The 21693-nt window shown below is 29.5% G+C and overlaps 1 protein-coding gene across 3 annotated transcripts in view; it reads left to right on the top strand.

Annotated features, from left to right (window-relative positions):
- The first annotated feature begins 1676 nt into the window (after positions 1 to 1676).
- The window catches only part of LOC143192326 (neural cell adhesion molecule 1), a 151789-nt gene continuing 131772 nt past the window's right edge, over positions 1677 to 21693 (top strand). For all 3 annotated transcript variants that reach the window (XM_076397591.1, XM_076397592.1, XM_076397593.1), the window contains exon 1: positions 1677 to 1813. The gene's annotated coding sequence lies outside the window, so the exon portion shown is untranslated. The remainder of the gene's footprint in view (positions 1814 to 21693) is intronic.

Raw genomic sequence — 21693 nt, forward strand, 5'->3', positions numbered from 1 at the left:
TCATTGTATCTCCTCAATATTCATAGGCCGACAGAATAGGGGTCAGCCCAAGAAGCTTGTTTATTCATTGGTGTTTAGTTAACGACCTATTTTATACGCCGTTGGATACATTCCAGCAATTCAAGCAGCCCAACTCCCCCCATATTGAAACATGATTGGAAAATGACTTGCAATATTTTTGACTTTAGTAAATTATGTGCCCTCACAATATATTACGCGGTAATATCAGTATGAAAATATTTTTAAATTAATTAGTTATAGGTCAAAATTACATCTATATATTTGTTGAATTAATACATATGGATACATAGTCCTTTTGAAATATAGTAAATATATATTTTTGTTAATTTATTTGAAACAAGTTATCAATAAATAACCAAAATGATATAAATAAATTTATATTATTATTCGTATTGTGTTACACAATGATTTGTGACAAAATCTACAAATATTGATATCCTATCAATCCTATCATTGTCACATCTCTACCTCCACTAGCTTGTTGTGTGTTGTCGAATGTTTATTGAAATCTAATATTTGATATTTCTTGTACAATATTTAAATAAACAAGAAAAATATAACCAATAAAGAAATAAAAATGTGCGTAAAGATTACAATACAATACAGGAGAATGTTTAATATATAAATATATTGAAATATTTAATTTAGTTTTACCGGATTATGTTTACAATTTTTATAGAATAGAATTTCAATGAATACTAAAGTTTGCCTGTCTGGAATTCTATCCAAAATAATAAAAAATATAACCTTTTTATAGTGCCAAATAAAAAAAACGGACGTGCAGTTAGAATAAATTTTTGTTTAATAAAATATTTGATTAAATTAAACCAAATAACACGTGCTTTATATGCTTTTTTTTACTAAAAAATGCATTTTCAATATATTAATTTTTAGGAGAGATAAAATATGGTTATCTTTTTGTTGAAATATCGAGACAGTATTGTATAATCCATATGGAATTGTTTAATTAAAAATGAAGAACATATTGTAATATTTAAATAATCGTAATTGAATGTCAATTACTATCAAAAAATGATAAAATTGAAAATATCCTTACAAATTATAGAGCAAACTTCTAATCGTTAAAAAGTGGATTATCTTCTAGCTTTTCATTTTTACATTCAAACGCAAAAAATTCGCTATGCTTAAATTATATAAAAAAGGTCTAAAGGTTTTTTTTTATCAGGCATCATGAAACTGCATCAACAGGAGTTGATATTATTAAACAAGAAAAAGTGTCCATCATATTCTGATAAATTATGGTCTTAAAATATTTAACTACACTAAAGTATTTAAGTAGTCTTAAAAACACTCGTATGCTGAATATATTGATATATGGATCATACTTAAGCATTTCATTGTTATATTTAATCTGACCAAAAAAGACAAAATGCCTATCATACAACTTTAAATTATGATCCTACCAAAAATTAACATGTGTAATTTTAGTGCACCTAACGGGTACCAAAACACTATCAAAAGTCAACTTGTCTCGTGATCATTTAGTAATTAGATCGAGACGGATCATGTCGTTGTCGAAAGCTTATTGAAAATTTGTCCATTTTATGAGAAATCGATGCCTCTGCCTCCCCGCCTGCATCATCGGCGACTGAACGGACCTAGCCAGAGTCTCCCCATGTGGCGCCAGTTGCCCTAACGCGCTCTAACTTTTCGCATCTCCTCACTCTCACCATTCAGTCGGAACCGAAAACTTCGTGTACGAATTTGATGGAATCGCCGCGTTAGATATAGTGCTTCTGTTGGAGTAAAATTAAGTGGAGTCGCTTTTGTCGTAAGTAAATATTTTTTCCATAATCTCAAAATAGATTAAAAATATATTATGAATATTTGGTATAAGCATTACTTTTAATAAATTTAACAATCGGTTCAAAACTATTCTTTTAGTAAATATTCATAAAAATTATTTCCAATTCAATCGAGTGTCAATCAGTAGCATGATTTTAAATTAGAAACTGTATTAAATAAATATAATTGAAATTAAAAGCAAATTTTTGTGGTTTGTTAATATCTATAATTTATAAAACACTGATAACTATAAATAATTTGTGTAGGTTAACTATTAGAAGCGTTGTATAGTATTTCATCAACATTTCGATAATAAGTTTAAAAATATTATAAAGAATTATTTATTGTAATGTATTTTAATTTACGATACATATTATTGATAAGGTAGAATTTTATTTTATCGAATTATCATTATAATTGTGCATATATAATTAATAATTGCGTAATTGTCATGCCATCAATTGTCGCGTATATTCTAGCGATTTTTTCCAATCTTTAAAGGAGTTTTTATAAATATAGCCTACTCTAAACTTCAGTTCCCCCAACGTGTCAATTTTTATTGCTATATGGAGGAGAGAAATAAGTATCACAAAATAATATTTGATGAATCGCTGACATGTGAAATTAATATTAATTTAAATATTCTCAGCTTTTTTATTCAGCCATAGACCAACCTTTCTTAAGAATTATATCGATTCAAATGTTAAAAGAACTTTCATAAAGACGATCTCTTGACCCTTCTTGAATTCTTCGTCCCACTTGAATGTCCGTGCCATCGATAAAACTAATTTCCCATAAGTACTTTCAAACATTTTAGCCAGTCAGCACACGAAATTCTTTCTATGTTCATGCCAACTTTTTGTTCAATAATTTCGTCAGTTATAAAAATTTGATAGCTATATATATGATATTTATTCGATATCCGATATTAAATTGATACTAAAACTGAAATACATAAAAAAATATTGTTTAATATTAATATTACAACATGTTTAAATATTAGGTAACATAAATATAATATTAAAATTAAAATTATTAAATATTAAAAATTAATTAAAATTAAATATTAGATGCTTGTTGTATTAAGTTATAAAGTTATAAAAGTATTGCATATATAATATAATTAAATTGTAAATAAACATAAATTGAAAACACTGTCGTATTGACTGCAGATTAAAGTATATCCGCGTAATTCAAATCTGTTTACCATATTATATTATACCAGTATTTCATCTTGTAATTTCTAATAATTTCTGCAAAAAATCATTGACAGGTGTGTCTTTCTACTAGATATATATCTATAGATATTAAATATCACGATATGATACAATAAATAAAACAATTTTGAACTGGTTTTGTTTTGTTTCATTGCAGATAATAAATAATTTCTATATCAAATATATTAAAAGAAAATGGTCATCACAACTGTTATATTCGAGTGCCTAAGTATTAGACTTTCGTATAGAATTAATTATGTTGGGTTTACATTTTAATAATGTATATTTTAATGGTGCATTTTTAACTTTATATGATACACTTAGTCCGGAAAACTATGAAGATTTTCATATATAAAAACTAGTAAGTTCCAGCACACCACACATAGTTATTGTGTATTACTGAAAGCCATGTTTCAGCAGCACATGGTTAAAATTACCAAGAACATTATTCTTTTAAGATGCTTTTATATACCGATGTTACTTAACGTAATATACGAGTAAAATTTTATTAAATATATTTTCTTAAGGAATTATTCATAAAATAAGCAGTTGAATGAATGAAAATTTTATATAAAAATAGAAATAAAAAGGTAAACGGGACCTTTTTGTTATATATTCCGGTTTATATTTATAGCAAACAAATAAAAAATAAAAATATTTTATTTATTTTTACACGAGTGGGTCGTTTGATATCTTTATCCTGATATACTGAAAGCTTGTGATCCGATTTATGAAATAAATAAATATTAAAACATATATATCGTATTGTTAGTATGTAGCTATACGGATTAATAATTTGGAATAAATCTATAAAAATATTTTCATATTACTCTGACACAACCTGCCTATCGATTTTAATGTTTTCAGTTGTCAAACTAATCTCTTGTTGTTAACGCTTCATGGGCTCATGAAAATTCTTTCTCTAATCCTACACTAGATACTTGTAAACTCACGTGATATAGGTTTCCAGTCTGTTTTATTATTTGCTCATAAACTTCCTAAGCCAATCACACTTCTTGTCCCGATAGATGCCCTCGTTGTATTAGCTGTCTTTCAAATTACATTTGGTATCTTTGAATAGCTGTGATATTAATTTTTATTAATTAATTTTTAACTCTTCACAGCACAGGCAACATTGTTTTTTAATACTGACATTTCGTCCTCAGTTTACAAAGCTTCAAAGCAGCCTAATTTCTTAAAATCAGTCTTCAGTCTTGATTATTTAAATTTCACAAAGCTCTATTAGTAATGGATGCCACGCATCTGAATGGTAAAATAAACAATCACTAGTACCAGTTATTTAAAATAGAATTATGGGCGTTAACCACTTGGCTCTATAATAAGCTGAAATAAATTGTACAGAAAATTAGTAATCTCCGTAGATCCTTAGCGCTATTCAGTAAACTTATTGAACCAGAAATTATTGAGAACTTGCATTTTTTTACATTATTATCTGCAACTAGATGATATATTTGTTTTTTTTTAAATATATAATGCTTAAATACCTATTTTTAATTTCAACTTGGTCAAATAGCAATAATAGTTTTGCCTAGCTGATTTTTTAAATATTTTGCTGATTCAATATAATATAATGTTGACGTAAATTGCTTTCATGTGTTTTTTTTTCTTGGTTTCATTATTTTAATCAGTTTATATTTAATACTAGCGACCTGCCCCGGCTTCGCACGGGTGCAATGCTGATACTAAATTAAATACACTACAGAAAAAATATGAACGTTGTATATAAAAACATAGCGGCCCGCTCCGACTTTGCACGGGCATAAAATATATATGCCTATGTCACTCAATGAAAACATGATTAAAATCGATCCAGTATGTTCGGTTCATTCATTACTGCCCTTGGCCTGCACGTATTAAATTTGGAGTAAAACAATTCCTCTTCCCCTATACTTACTATGAAGATTTCCTGCTATCTTTGGAATATCTACATTCATACAATTTTTATTACATTACACATTTTTAAACGCAAATTTTAAATTTGTAATATCTCCGAAAATATTTGTTTAATTTACATGCTGTAAGGAACCATATTGATCTATATTAATTGCACACTGTATTTAAGGTACTTAATTCGATAAGGATTAATGCCGTATTGCTTAAAATAGCTTCGTAAATAAGCCATTTTCTCACGTAAAAAGTAAACAATAAAAATGGTTAATGTGGGTTATCCCTAAAAGATAAACATATACCATCGCGGACTTTTTTGTAGACCTTTTTATGGTGTACAATAATGTAGTACATTAATTTGATCTAACTCGGAGGGTTAGGCAGCGTTTTTGCTAATTGCTAAATAAGCCTAAAAAAATAGGTTAATTTACGACATCACGTTAGAAACCTCTAAAATTAGCAATGTTGCCTTAGTATATTATGCATGTATTATACATATAAACCTTCCTCTTGAATCACTCTATCTATTGAAAAAAACCGCATCAAAATCCGTTGCGTAGTTTTAAAGATTTAAGCGCACATAGGGATATAGGGACAGAAAAGGCGACTTTGTTTTATACTATGTAGTGATACTTATAAGTTATTTTTATATGTCAAGTTGAATCAAAACTGTAAACTGATTTTTATTATTGCTCAAATTGCATTATTGCTGTGTAACTAAGTAGAAAACTTATTGTCAGATCAATTCCTTTGATTGAAAATTAAAATTAAATCGTGTATTCATTGTCGTATAGTTTATGTAGAATCAGTTTTTAATAAAGTTTAATAAAGGCAACATCCTCTTCTCTGCCATAAAAAATGATTGTGACTGTTGTATTTATCTATTGTTGAACATTTACATTTAAATAATTCCTGTAATAACTGATCTTAGGTATACAGAAAGATTATAAATTTACTTAAAATTAATCCACATTCCTTATAAATGTTTACAATTAAGACGACAAAAGGAAGAAATCATTACTAGAAAATAAATGTTCTGTCGTGAACACCAACTATAGCCGGTAACAAATTAAATTTTTCTCAGCTAGCTGGGGTGCAACGGCAAAAGCGAGAATTAATTAGATATTTTGAGCCAACGCCTTTTTGCACTTCCGCTTATTTATACAAAATATAACTAGTCTCGCTCTGATTGCCCCAGTTAGTTTCGGATTTATGTCGGGTTATTCTTCAGATGCTACAGTCAGTCGTTAATTTAGTATTATAAAAAATTAAGCGAGAATTCTTTGAAGGAAAACATTTATTTACGGACATAAATACGTCCATGAAATTGTTATACAGATATTTTGATTAGAATTTAATTATAAATATATTTCAAGTTTCTTCAATCAGAGCATATCGAATATTATATGATTAAATTTAATTTCAACATTTTAAAGGATAACAATATTCATAACATTTTCATTCAACGAATTTCCTCCTTCGCCGTTTTTCTTTGCTGTTCACTTGTTTTACAGAATATTAACGTGTTTTGTCTTTTTCTTAGAGATTCAAGTGACATAACAGTCGCTTTCTCTTGCCTATTTTTTAACCTGGCCATCTTTTTAGTTGTCAGTCTTCTAACATTCATTCGCATTGACTGAATTTTGGTTTCATATATATATATATATTTGATTATACAATAGACATTGATCTACTGGGTGAGTTAGTAATTACTTTATTAATTTTTGTAATAGATATCACTAAATCATTTAGTGTTTCCAATAAAACAGCCAATGCACGTCATAGATGACGTCGAATATATTGCCAAATGCAGCTTGTAGAAATGTAAATTTCGTTTCACACTCGAAACGGATTTCTCCTTCACATATTACTAGTTAAAGTGTTCTATTTAAAAAGAGACAGAATGTTGTTTTTGAATGAAAATCAGTTTATAAAACTCGACGACTCGTACTGATGCTAGTTGACCTTGTTGTCAAATAGCTAGGAAAAAGCATTCAAAGCATTTGTGGTAATATTAAACGTCATAAACCAGCAATCAAAGGTGATGTGCGAACATTGCGACGTTCTGAAGTCATACATTTTGATGATGCGCCTTGTATTATTATTTCGATAACGATACGTAATTTGGTATAGGATTTGAAATACTTAAAAAGGTACAATCAGAGTTAGGGATGATGAAAACTTACTAAAATTTCCTGTTTCTATACAGTTCTCGTATCCATCTTCAAGGCGATCATTTTGGTATTTTACAGTAATTGGTAAACTCTTTGAATGTGAAATAAGCTTGAGACTAGATGTTAACACAGAGATATTGAACAATTTCCCTTATCGCCAATGTCATGTGAATACCAGTCATCTTGTAATATGTTTTATTATTTTTCTACCACATCGCAATATTACACTTTCTCGGCGTATACCTTATAGGTCCAGTGCCTACATCCTGTTCTAATTCATTCTATTAATAATGAAGATTGTCAAGTAATATTAAAAAGAGGCCAATGATTGTAATATTAATAAAGTTTGCATAAAGTGATATTTTTATTCAAAATCAAAGCCAAAATCCATTTTAGGAGGTTTCAGAAATAAAATTTCATCACCAAGATAGCTGGAATAGCTACTTAATTATTTTCAATATAACGTTTATTAATCAGTTCGTAGGGTAGTTTGCGTTTGAACCTATGCACTATACTGTCATCGCGCATATTTAACTGTTTGGTGAGTGCATTCGGATGCACCAATAATCTTTCAAAATACTTCGCAGTAACAATCAGTTTGTTGGAGACGTAATAAGGGGCATCGACAATGACTCGCAATACTTTATTCTGTAACTTCTGTGTGATAGCTATGTTAGATTTGCTAGTTGTACACCACAGTTCAATATCATAGGTCCAAATGGGACAAAGTATTCACTTATACAGCAAAACCTTGTTATTTAATGTTAATTTAGGTCAAAATATTTGGTTTAGTTTAAGTCCAAGCTGTTTACGCTTTGTCACTATTTTTTTTCCTTGTCAAAAGTCAATAAAATGCATTCGCAGATATTTAACGTTGTCTGCGGAAGTTCATGATTATTCAATTTTACTGAGGGACATGTTCTTCTACAAAGGGTGAATGTCAGGTGAGTAAATTTTCTCTCATTTGCTTTGATTGCCACGTTTTCAACCATAATTCGACTTTGTTAAGATGAAGTTGGAAGCTTTTTATGGCTGATATTAGATCCTCGTGTGATAATAAAAGCACTGTATCGTCAGCATATTTTGCAACAGTAGTATTTCTTGAGGTCGGTACGTCAGCTGTATACACAGATATAACAACATCGATTAATAGACACATAGAATGAAATTTAATAGTCTCTAGAATAAGTTAGAATAGTCCTTAGAACATGTTAGGTTAGACTTTAAAATAAGTTAGAATAGTATCTAGAATAAGATTAAGATTATAAGTTGTATAGCAGATCACTTAATGAAGCGATCTTGTACATGTCAGGAGAGTTATATTATATAACTGAAATCATATTATAATACTTATTGCCCACGGGCAGGTTGTTGAATTTCTAAGAGATTAATAGAAAAGAGATAGCGTTTACCTTCAACAAGTATATATTGATGCACAATGTTATTTTTTAGAGCTCTATATAACATTATGTTGTGTTTTTCAGTTTTTCTTTTAAATGTCGATCAAAAAGAACTTAAAAACATGCCTTTTTCTCTGACACAAACAGTTTTAAAACAATACATGGAAAAAATCACCTCATCTTGAAAGCTCTTTAAAGATTAGACACGGCAACTGTTCTTTTTATATCTCGTCAAAAATAGAGAAAAGTTAATTTTAATCTCCAAGAGGTTTTTTATAGGAAACCGACAATCCGTAAGAGTCGAGTTTATATAAAATGTATGATATTAAAGTTTTTCTTTTGGTATTTGTCCTACTGTGTCCCTTGCATGAAAGGCAACCTTATAACGTCAGCCTCTCTATAGTTGCATGCTCCCCGTCCCACTCTTTTATCGCCAAAGAACCTGAGACATAGTTTACTGGACCTTGTTACTTTTAAATCACAAAGGAAATGTTTGGTTCATTTCGTTCAGCTTTGTGTTGATTATTACAAATTGGATAGAGATTCCGTAGTCTGAATAATATTCTTATGTTTAAATTATTAAAAAGAATGTTGGATGGTTGTCAGTAGCTATCAATACATTTAAACTTTATGTTATGGATTGTTGGTACCATTGTGACAATCTATTCAGAAGGCTTGTGAAAGCTCTTTCGTACTTCGTTATTTTATGAAAGTAGTCACGTAGAACTAAAAATAAAATGAATAAAATGGGTATTGGATCAATTATTAAACTGAATCAATGGACACCAGTATTTTTTAGAGTTATTTTAGACTGTGAGCGGATACGTTATTTTAGGGACATATGTAATTTCCACCATTCTATTTTAATAAAACTATATATACTAAAATATCTAGCCTTCAGAAGGAAAATATCAATCTCTTTAATGTATTTTTCTTGATTTGTTTTTTATCCACAGTTTTCAATCTTTTGGAGTACTACAAAAAGTTTATGATGAAATGCATCAATTTTGCATAATAGATTAACTAGTAACTAATATTTTTTAACAAGTCAACATAATAGGTCATCAACAGGGTAGCATAAGTCTCTGTCCAATATAAAATATGTCTATCAAATTGTCAGCAGTTTTATTCAGGTTTTTTCTGTTTTATGCATTAGAACCTGGGGCTTGGACTTTCACTCATATTAATGCAAGCCTTAACAATGTTTCTACTTTATAATAGCAATTAATATAATTAAGCATTATTTTTAGTTTAGTCGTTCAATATTCTCCTCAGTTATTTATAAAAAAAAACTATGGCTGAAATAGAACTTAAAAAAAAGAGAAAGAAAAAGAAAGAGAAGACCTATTTGCAGATTATATTCGAAGTGTGATTAGGGTTTTCTGGTGATCTGGTTTCATTCTGTGGCTGTTTGAATTATCCGAGAGAAAGAGCCATTAAAAAAATTAATGATATATACGATTACTAATATATCATACTGTCATACATTTTCTAATCGCTTGTTATTTACCTTAGTTAGCCTACTAAGAAACCGTGTATATTAATTTGTACAGACCTATTTTTCTACGAATAGTGGTCTCGAATCTTTTTGAGAAAATCGTTCTCAAGAAAATAAAGGTAGCAAAAAACGGAATAACCTAAACTCAGAATATCAGTTTGGGTTCAGATAAGAATAGGGCACAACCGCTCAGGCCGTGAATATGAAGAAGATTGATGTGGAATATAAACAACACCTACAAACTACAACAAATATTCGACAACGTTTGATACAAAAGCTTGACTCACACTAACAAAACAATATTGTTCCAATGTAATATGTATATTCAACAGATTCTTCAGAATTGTGTCAGAATCTGAATATACTGAGCTGAAGGACATGGAAGAAGACTGTTAAAATAAATTGACTTGAGCAGAAAATATTGGTTTCCTTGAAGAAAATTGGAAAAGCCAATACAATGACATTTTGATTTACAGTTACAGTTAAACGCTTGTAAGTTTCCATATTTGTTTATTTATACTTAACATTGATTGTTCAATATGTTTCGTTGACATGTATATTCCTATCAATTTAATGCTTTTTAGTCAAGGGATTGGCATTTTTAGACGTATTTTTTGTACTATTTGATTACGCATTTCGTCAAAATACTTTAACTCTTTATATCCGCTGATATATTACACTCTAATTCGAGCTCTATTAGTGAAGAGCTTTGTTGACGATTATAGACAAAATAGTAACCGAGTCGATCGTCAGAATAAACTATTAAGTATTTCTTCAAAACTTATAGATACTCTTATTATCTCAAACATCGGAAAGAAAATAGAACTTCTAGATTGATGGTCATTATAAAAGACAAAACTTGTCTTTTATAAAAATGTCTTAAATCAGTTCAGCAAATGTGGCGGCCGTTGAAACACATGCGTCCTAAATAGGTTATGAGAAAAATAACAACTCTGAAAGAAGGAAAATCATCAGGCTATCATTTTGTCAAAGCAGCTCTCTTAAAAATATACCACTTCCATACAAGGGAATTATGAGCCTCGTTAAAATATTTAATGCCTACTTCTTCTTAATCCCGAACGTTTCCAGGACAATGGAAAATTGGTCAAGACCTAATGGTATTCAAACCAGGTAAACCACCACAGGATAGGACCTATACAGACCTAAAAATCTCCTAAAAATATAATAACAGACTAATAGATCAACAACACAGTGGCTTATTGTTTTGAAACAAATTTCCACAAAAATACGTATTATAAAAACCTCGAATAAGGTTACTATAAATAGTTTAAATTGTCCTTCTGCAAAATCCACCAGCTAGGCTTCAAAGAGCTCGTGATGGTTCACAACTAGTCATTATTACTACTTATTAGTAATAATTCTTATCTTATCTGTTAATTTATGTAACAGCTGGCTATTAAATCACGCAAATAACTATTTAAAAGCAAACAAGCAGAAAAAGCATCGCATTAGTTTATTACAGCTCTATTGCGAAGATAAACGTTAAAACTAATTTGTATAAAATTGGAATAGTAGCGGTGAATACGATTATTTTATTGGGGTCCCCTTTTTTTTTCAACATCCAGTAAAACTTCGGACGAGAATTCCGCCCTGACAAAATTCACTTTAAAACTTTCGTAATCTACAGCATCTTTTTATAAAAATTTACCCATTTTCCTAGTCATAAAAACCAACTGCGTTCTTCGATCTAACTTTTATTACGGGTGCATGGAGGGCGCTCCTGATACATTTGGGAGAATAACAATAAAAAAGGTATGTCACTGTGAATACTTACAAACGGCATATTTGCCGAAAGTTTAACAAAGAACGCGACGACATTTCCGCCTGTATTTTGATGCAAAATGTGCGGATAACTCCCACATCGGGCACCTTTAGGTTTGGAATCTATTCAAATAACTTATTTTAGGTTTGCGGGAAGTTATTTGATGTACGTAGCATATAATTTCAAAGGTATTTTCATCAAGAAATTGTGATACTTTACGAATTAATTATTATCAATGCCATCTGTTTGTCGTAATACGAATTTTACTTTTATTATATGTAGTAAAGTTTTTGATCTAGTAATTTTTTAGAGCATACGATTATTTTAAAGCCTGTCGTTGTATCTTGAATATTTTGTTGTATAAAATAATTTTCAGTGAATTCATTGAAAGATATAGTATTTCCCCCAGGAGATTATAACATACATCCCATTCATTTACAATTTAATACAGTTGTAATATTAAAAATCCAAGACGTTTGAAAACTAAATAAAGCACCTGGTTTCTTAAGTTAGGCATTTATCTGATGTTCATTTGAAAGAAAACAAGAGACTCCCAATAGAGAAGTTCTAATATGGACAAAGAATAATTTTAAGCAAGGAAAATTGATTGTCAAAGTGAAAGATTAAGTAGAGAATAATAGAGAGTAGGGAAAAAGTTCTCACAGCTTAACAAAACTAGGAATCTTACGCAGAAGACCATTGAATGAGTCAAACTACTTAGTCTATAATGCAACATTCTACAAGTAGTGACATATATGTCTCCTAAAAGGAGCAGTAGTTGACCGTAAATAAGAAATAATAACCAAAACCATGGTTATCGGCTAAACATCCCGCTATTGTCAAAAAAAGTATCAATCAATACTATTCAATACAAGATTCGAGGACTTGGCGAGAGAGAAATCAAAACCAGAAGAAGCTAGTAACAAACTAAGAATCTTGCAGACAAGATCATACTTCACTATAGAATCCGCATGAGTCCCAATTCTTTATCTATAACCTTTAAGCCGAAAATATCCTAAAAGAATTGCCTAGAATTAATTGCCGTATCGGAAAGTGCGGGATAAATCCTGCAGACCTATTTCCCTAATAAAAATTAAACCATTAATTTCTCAGAAAAAAGTTATCAAAACTGAAGGCCACTTGTACCACCATTATTGCAAGATACAATACATTCATAATCCGAAAATGTTGATACTATATATTCTGGAGCGAATATACATTTATGCATAATTTAGATGCGTATGATTCTCATATCATTGAAATTGATATTTGTTACCAAAAGAGTGTCGTAACTTGGCTAAGTATGATTCTCATATATTTGAGTACGATGTCCATAATCATTCAATTGTCAATTTTTATAATTCCATAGCCTCATTCCTACAAATCTTATCAACCTAGCATAATAATAATTCACAATAATTAACACTAACTAAAAATATGCTGAAACTACCAACTGCATAGAATCTCTGATGTTGCTTCCATTCTTTAATCGTTCAGATCATAGAAGAGGACAGAAATCATAGAACGTTCTTTGAACAAAGATGATTCCTAGCAGTACTATAGAGATTTTTTAGATAGAGTACAAACCCTTGGCAAGATTTGTCACGAACTAATGATCCATAAGCCAAATAAAATATTTCAAAACAATATAGAGATATATTAATGTCTTATAACCCCAAAGAATATTCTAAAGAAGATTCCCAGTTGAAGATAATGCATATAGGAGCGCTTCGGTGTAGCATCCTGGAACCAAAGGACTGGAATAGATTGGAAACAAGTTAAAATTAGGTTGCATCAATTGTAAGTGTGACATTGGATATCTATTGAATGTATTAACCTAGAAGAAAATAAAATACCTAAAGCTGTTCGCTGTTCTATGTTAGAAGAATATCTAAAATGTCAATACAACAGTTTAAATATAGAATATTAGTTGATATATAATTAATAGTACACTTTTAAATATTATATATAGTACTAGTTTTCATTGATGTGTCCTTTACCCAAACTAGATTAAAATATTCGTCGTGAAAAAGGCCTTTTCGGTCCTTTTTACTTTTGACAAAAATATGGCTATCAAATAGCGATATAGGCTTCCTACGAGATAAAATATGCATCGTAAAGTCATTAGGGAATCTCGTCTTTCCTAAGTAGTTTCCAATAATTTACATTTAATATCCGCCTATCCTGACAGTGCCAGTATAAACATTTCGATTTATTTTAATATACATAAATATGTAACATTTGTGTATATACAAGGTTCGTGTCGTTTCACAATATTGTCAAATTTTATATACTTTTTGTTCAAAAGCTAGCAATTGATGACACATAATCTTTTTGTTAATTATTCTTTTGAATGAAAATAGAATTTGCATTAAAAATTTCGTGTTTTAGACTCAATTTTGTGCGCTGATCCACTCGAGATGTTGACCAATGATTACAGTGATTAGCCCCGAAGGCCAAAGGATATATGATTGACTTCGGTGACCGTTGTTATCTTTAAGTCTTTGTGGTTACCTCAATTTCAAATAATCATGACAACGCACGAACGAACAATTTTGTTTTGATACGTTTGGATCATATCGACAATGGATTTTTCGGGCAATCCCAGAGTTGCACATCGTAGGTCCACAATGGCTTCAAAATTGTTGAAGAAGAGAAAAATATCATCTCTCTTCCCACAAAAATATATAAACACAATTCTAACGGGAATAGAACGCATTTCGAATGAGCATTTATTTCTAGACACTTTTGAACAATTCCTTAGAAACATTTTTTTCTAATCTTAAAATGATTTCTAATCCTAGTAGATAAGCACCCTGATTGTTTTCTGTTGAACCCTTGAACTCCTGTAAACTTAGTTGTTTCAATGGAAAGAGAGTCTTTTTCAACATTTTGAAATAAGATCTTCCATCAATTTTAGTTCGTTCTGGAAGATTTGAATAGCTGGAAATTGTAGACTATTGGCTTCAAGTAGTTGTAGATTTATTACAATTTTAGTTGTAGATTTTTATTAGCTATAGTACTGCGACCAATATATTGTCAAGCTTCTGCAAACATGTGCTAACTCTTTGTTTCATATCCCTTAAAGTAATCCTTCATGAAGTACTTTGAATCTACTTCCAATGTGCATTTATACCAAAGCCTATTTCTAGTCTTAGAAACAATTATTGTATAAATACTTGGAATAGCCATTGAAGTAATTTTTAAGAGATCATAACTTTTGATCTTAACAATCAATCCAAATTGATAGGTTTTGTGCGAGTACTTTTATCAGCGATATATATTGACTAGAAGTTGAAAAGTATCAATGGAAACAACTGTCAAAGAAAGGCATGTAGGGTTAGAAAAGTTCTAAGACAATAAACTACAAAACATATAAAGCGATAGTCCAGCACCAGCTCTCAAAAAACTTTTCAGACAACTTGGCCGTTGAAGACCCAAGTATTTTATGTTTTGAATCTACAAAAACTGACTGAAAATATCATTTCTAACTGTTTTGACATCACGGCCTGCCAGATAAAAAATAGCAAGTAAAAATCTTATATTGTGCCTAGAGTATTGGTGAAACTGGTGGTGAAAAGCAAACCTATTGCGGCAATCCTAACTGTAACAAATGAAGATTTTTACCCAGAGAGCCAACCATATGAAAACCAAACTGTTAAAAAATAGCAGCAATAGCAGGTAACAGACGCAAACTTATCCTCTTGCATGGCAACATTTTGTCACACGCTTCATAAGCTATATTGTAAATGTAGACACATGCAGCATGACTTGGTTGGCACACGGTTTAAAATTGCAACAAAATACTAAAATATATAGGAAGTAATCCTTAATTATTATATTTTATTCCAATGTTTCCCAATAAATACATTTCTAGCAAACATCTAAAAGTAAGTAATTGGAGCCTGACGGTAACAAATCTGGTGAATAGGATAGATCTTGATGATATTGTTAGCGTTTCATTATCATTAATCACAATACTCTTATCACCGATACTGTTGGAAAATAAACTAATTGAGTTAATATTTCTTTCTCCAGCTCACAGTATGATAATTATTTATGTATGACAGAAACGTCGTGTTTGTAGCAACTGAATTGTTCAATGACCCACTAGTCAAAATTGTCACTGAACAACAGGTAACATGGCCTGTTTTCCGATGTGTTAGGATTAAAATATAATTTCAATCAATAATTCGATACAGCGTTTTAAAGAACCGACGTGTATCCCCTTCCGTGACAGTCCAATTTTATTTTCCTATATATACTTAATACCATTTTTATATATTTCAAATGCAATGGGATTTTTGTTTTATTTTTATCGGAAATATACGTCCGGCTTATATTACGTTATAAAATACATTTTACATATTATTTTATCCTATCCGTATAAATATTATCCTATTTAAATAAAAAAAAGCCTCAGCGGTTGTTTTAATTTATTTTTGGTAGTTTCATTTTTTGTAGCTATATTTTCTTTAAAATTGTTCCATCAGGTGTAGTGAAATTATTTTTTTTTGTTCTATTACTCAGAACAAGCTCCAGTAGGTTTTATACCACCAAGAGTTTAACTTTAGATTAACTGAGAACCACACCATTATTAGAAAATATAATAGCTTCTCTATACCTATTACAAAAATATTGTACAATATATATTTGAGAAAATATATATTTATGCATAATTTAGAGGCATATGATACTCATATCACTGTTATCACTGAAATAACTGAAAAATTATCATAATCTGTATGTATCAATTGTCGTTTCCTAGAAATATTACCAACCTAGAATGCGGAATAATTAATATTATAATATATTTTACTTATTAATATCCATCGAGAATATAATATGCATTACACGGCTTTATACGTAAATTTTACTTTATTTTACAAGATTGTCGTTGTAATTGCCTCTGAGATATTATAATACATTCATTCTATATTTAGATGCAGTAAAATCAATTTATTTCCTATATTCGGTTTACGAACTATGTGCTTCCATAATAAATTTTATTTTATATTAAAAATATATTTTACATAAATTTACATATAAAGTGTAAAAGAAAACGATTTTAATGGTAACAGATTTTATTTTGTTTTACGAATTTGCAGCTCTAATACTTGTTTCCGGAATATTATACTTTTTCTATATTTAGAATTGGCGAAATCGTTTCTTCTATATACTCTTTAATACATTCCTTTATTGTGTATATATTAGATAAGATATCACTCAATGTAAAAGGATTTATAATGTTAGGTATATAACTTAATTTATAAAGATTTACTTGCTCTGTGAGAACTATGTTCTCGGTCTTGCCATCAAATTTACCTAACTTGCAAAACTTCTCCGTAGGGTAGAGCTTATATTATAACTGTTATATTTTATATATATTTATTATCAGATATATTGATCTTAATCTTCACATGCATTTCGAATATCATGTTATAAGTTTCTATACTATTTGTGAACTATTCGTACCATACAATCACCTAACTAAGTAAATTTAGTGAATCTTTACAAATCGTTTTATCCTTTCTAAAATTTATTCATTCAATATATACAATTTTTAATATGTTATGCATTGTATGTTATTTTTAAATTATATAACCAGTAACAATCTCTAACGTATAAAGGACGAAGCAAATATATATGATAATGAAGTATGTTTCGGGTTAGTTATACATTGGTTTCATTGAATCGAACGTATGTGACGTTTCGGCTGATTAGAAGTGAGGGAATCCTAATTTATACCATTATGGGAAATTGATTTTTATTCAAATTGCATATAGTAATGTAATATGATTTTATGAAGGAAATCGTATTTTGTAATTCGATATACCTATATCGATCTGTATATTACAATGGAAATAAAAATTATAGTATATGTTTTCAGTAATAATTGAATAAATATAAATTATATTTTATACGTGTTCCGTTCTAGATATCCTCACGCACCAAAAAGATGTTTAAGTTATCACAAGTCTTATTAGTGTTTAAACCATTATCGATAATTTATGGTACCACCTGTGTTAATTTTCTAATAGTACTGCCCAAAAATGTCATGAGCATATCTGTGTTCAAAGTAATGTTAGTTAATATTCAAAGTCTTCTGATGTGGAGTTCTCTAATAATAGGAATAGTTACATGGTATAAACTAGATACATTAGAATTGTTTGATCTAACGTTAAATTATGTCTTTGGCAGTTTCCCAGTTTTTGCCAAGCATAAACCTCTACATCCTTTTATGCAGATGCTGCACCCCATTGTAACTTTGTCCTAACAAAGACTGACCAAAGGCTTCATATATAATAATATTCCATATCCATCACATTTTAATATCTTTAGCAGAGTGGCATATTATCCCAATAAAATATACTACACATATTAAATAAAATAAACCTTTTTTTAAGTGAGACATTTTTTTAGAATTTATTCTAATATGATTAATTTTTAATTAATATTACAAAATTCACATATTTTAATTATTTTTTTTTATTTGAATAGAAGCACCATAGCAAGAAGATAGCGTCTTCAAAATTGAATATTATAATATATTGATTTATTACTCTTTGCGACAAAATTTATCTATTTGTCAACACAATATTTATTATCCTTATCTGTTCGTGTATAACAAAACTAAAATAATCATCCACGAATGAAAATGATACTTTTTGTAACAAGGAAATAAGGTTAATGTGGGCTCATAACAATTATCTGCGTTACAATAATATGTTAGCCAAATGGAAACATTTTATTTCACTACATTCGCATACCTAAGTTGGCTACACGTGTCTGACATACGTAAAAAGTCACGGGTCACATAAAATGATGATTAATCCGATAAGTTAAATAAATTGTCTCTTTAAATGGAAAGCCCTTTTCGCCCGAAAGATAAAAAACACAATCCTGATACGTATCTCGACCAATGTCTCCTTCAGTTCACAAAGATTATAAGAGAAATGCGAACGTTTTTTATGTAACTGTTTTAAATAGTAGTTATGGCACTTAATTTCAAGGGATGTTTTATTCAGAACTAGCTAACCCGGCAGATTTCGTACTGCCTCAGTTGATAAATAAACGAATGAATGAATGAATTTTTATTATTATCTTCGATTAATAACACACGATGTTCCAGGATCACAGGAACACTGTGTCTGCGGAATCACCCAATTTCATTATGTCGTTTTTGCTGTTGTTGTGTTTGATGTGCTCGAACTCGATACATTCTAAGCCTGCCTACTTCATTGTCACACTCTAAGGAACGCAATTCTGGCATAGCAATACGATTATTTTTTTGATTTGTCCCTCTCTGGTCATCAGTGCGGTTAGCACGTGAGGTAGCTCTTCGCACATTTGATTGACTGCAACGACCTAAGTCAGGTCGTCTTTTCCTCGACATCGTAAATTGTAATTAATTAATGTGAGAAAAGTTCACGCGCCCTTAGCAGTAAAGTATCACTATCACAAAAATTCAACAGAAAACAACAACACGTAATTTGAAATGTCACTATCACAAAGGAGGACCGAAGTTAAGAAAGCTCTCGCGCACGTAGATTATATATACACATATATATATATATATATATATATATATATATATATATATATATATATATATATATTTTTTTTTCCTCTTTTTGGCAATGGACAATGAGTCAATGACGAATCAATTTTAATGGTAACTAATTTCATTTTATTTGCACTATAACACTTGTTATCGGCATATTATAACTATTCTATATTTAGAATTACCTAAATTGCTTTTCCTATATACTCTACACTATATTTTTTTATTTCATTAATTTTATTCATTTTGATTGTATCATTCCGAGATATAATAGCACTAATTTCAAGAAAATGCATAATGTTGGGTATATAACTTAATTTTTATACATATGTTTCGTCCCTTAAAATTATCTTTTCGGACTTTTAATCAAATTTAAGTAACTTTCAAAATATCTCAGTATGGTAGAGGATATATTATAACTGTTATATTTGTCTTATCTATTACTATATTCTACATAAACTCTAGAAATATAAAAATGATTGTGAAGCTCTAGAATTAATTTGTTTTATTGGACCTGAGGACCTAATAAAATAACATTGTAACTTACTGTTACACTTCACAAATAGAAAAAATATTTCAAACATAAAAACGTTTTTCTTGTAGCTGTTTCCAATATTAGATATGGCACTAAATTAAAGGATTTTTTATTCAAAATGACTGTGATTTTATTGACTATTGACTATGTTTTTGCTATGTAATTTACTACGTTTAGAGACAGAGTTTTTATTCCTATCTTTCGCTAGATAGGTATATATAACAGCCAGACTCTAGCATTAAATAGATATTTTGTTATACTATTTATTGTTTCCTTAAGTTCTTCACTATTTATTAAATTATGTTACTCTTTTTCTATTAGTTTTTTGATGTTGTATTTTTCCTCAATCTCCGTAGTTAGTGCTTTTCGAATTTTTAAATATATAACTGTATTCTTCTCTCTGTTTGAAGGAGGTAAGATTCGATTTTAGTCAACAGTATGAAATTTTAAACCATTTGCTAAGCACTTAGTTAAAAAACTGCATTTTCGCTATGTTTTCGTACCTACGTTTTGGTTATTTTAATCTCTAAACCATCTTCTTTCAATTTAACACGCTTAAGGTGAAAATATATTAATGCCACCATCAATTTATACATCAAAAGAGTTGTATAGAAAAACATAATAATAGATATGTAAAAATAGTATATTCTACCTAATATACCACTTGTTTTGAGTCAACAACAATACATGTATAGAAATCTATTTGAAGCACTGGCTTCGTTTTCCTACTCGACTTATATAAAAGCATTCCACGTCAATATTATACATGTAGCAAATAAACACAAATATGAATACGAACCTCTTAATATTTACGTGGCAGTCTAGTTTTATGTACACAAAGACGTAGCTGTAATGGTTATTAACATTTTCTACCTCATCTACCTCTATCGTGCTGTCGAATAATAATTAAACAAATACATTATTCCGAGAAACATTTTAATTTATTATACAATAAATTGGGAAAATCGCGTTATTTATTTCCGTTATATTATATATTTCGCATTATATATTAATTCGTAAATATATCCATTGCGTGTTTCGTAACTTCTTTAATGTGACAGTTGAAATGATTTGTTGTATTATTCGTAATTATATATAATAAAAAACAAGAATGATGACTATGGGCCATGGTAGTAGTATTGCCTGACTATTTCTTACAATTTCTGGAATTGGTCTGTAATTTTACTTGAAAATAATACTAAAATGGAGTTGGAAACATGTATACTCGCGTGTTTAATAAGTTTTGTCGTATAGCAAACCATGACTTCATAATTTGAAATAATGTGCATTAGAAGCACATGTTCTGAAATTCGTTATAATTGTTTCAGTAATCTAATTCAATAAATTTTATTTTTGATTACTTCTGCGTTTGAATATTTTACGATACGGGAACATACGTAAGTCAGTCAATGTGACCTAGGTATGGGGAATAGGATGGATGCACAACTAGTTCTTTTTCAATTGATTATTGCAATATTTTTTACCTTATTCTATTCTCACGTATTTTTACATTCAGAGGGTCCAACATATTACAAAAATAATTTGAGCTTTTTGTTTTCTTACTTTGAAACTAAGTCATAAAGGAAGAACATCTTTTTAGTTGCTTTTTGGATACTAATTTCAATCGAAGCCGAAGTATTGTGCTCATATCGTTCCTTATCCTCTTATTTTCATTTAGAACCAATTCAAAACCCAATTTAGATTTCAGTTAGATTCAATAAAACTCTCACTATACTGTAAACAATTATGTGTCTGTAACTAATTAAATGTACAAATAATTTTTAAAA

The sequence above is a fragment of the Rhynchophorus ferrugineus genome, unplaced genomic scaffold, assembly GCF_030347505.1.
Source record: "Rhynchophorus ferrugineus isolate W39M unplaced genomic scaffold, kcgeb_rfMv2 rfM3, whole genome shotgun sequence".
NCBI lineage: Eukaryota > Metazoa > Arthropoda > Insecta > Coleoptera > Curculionidae > Rhynchophorus > Rhynchophorus ferrugineus.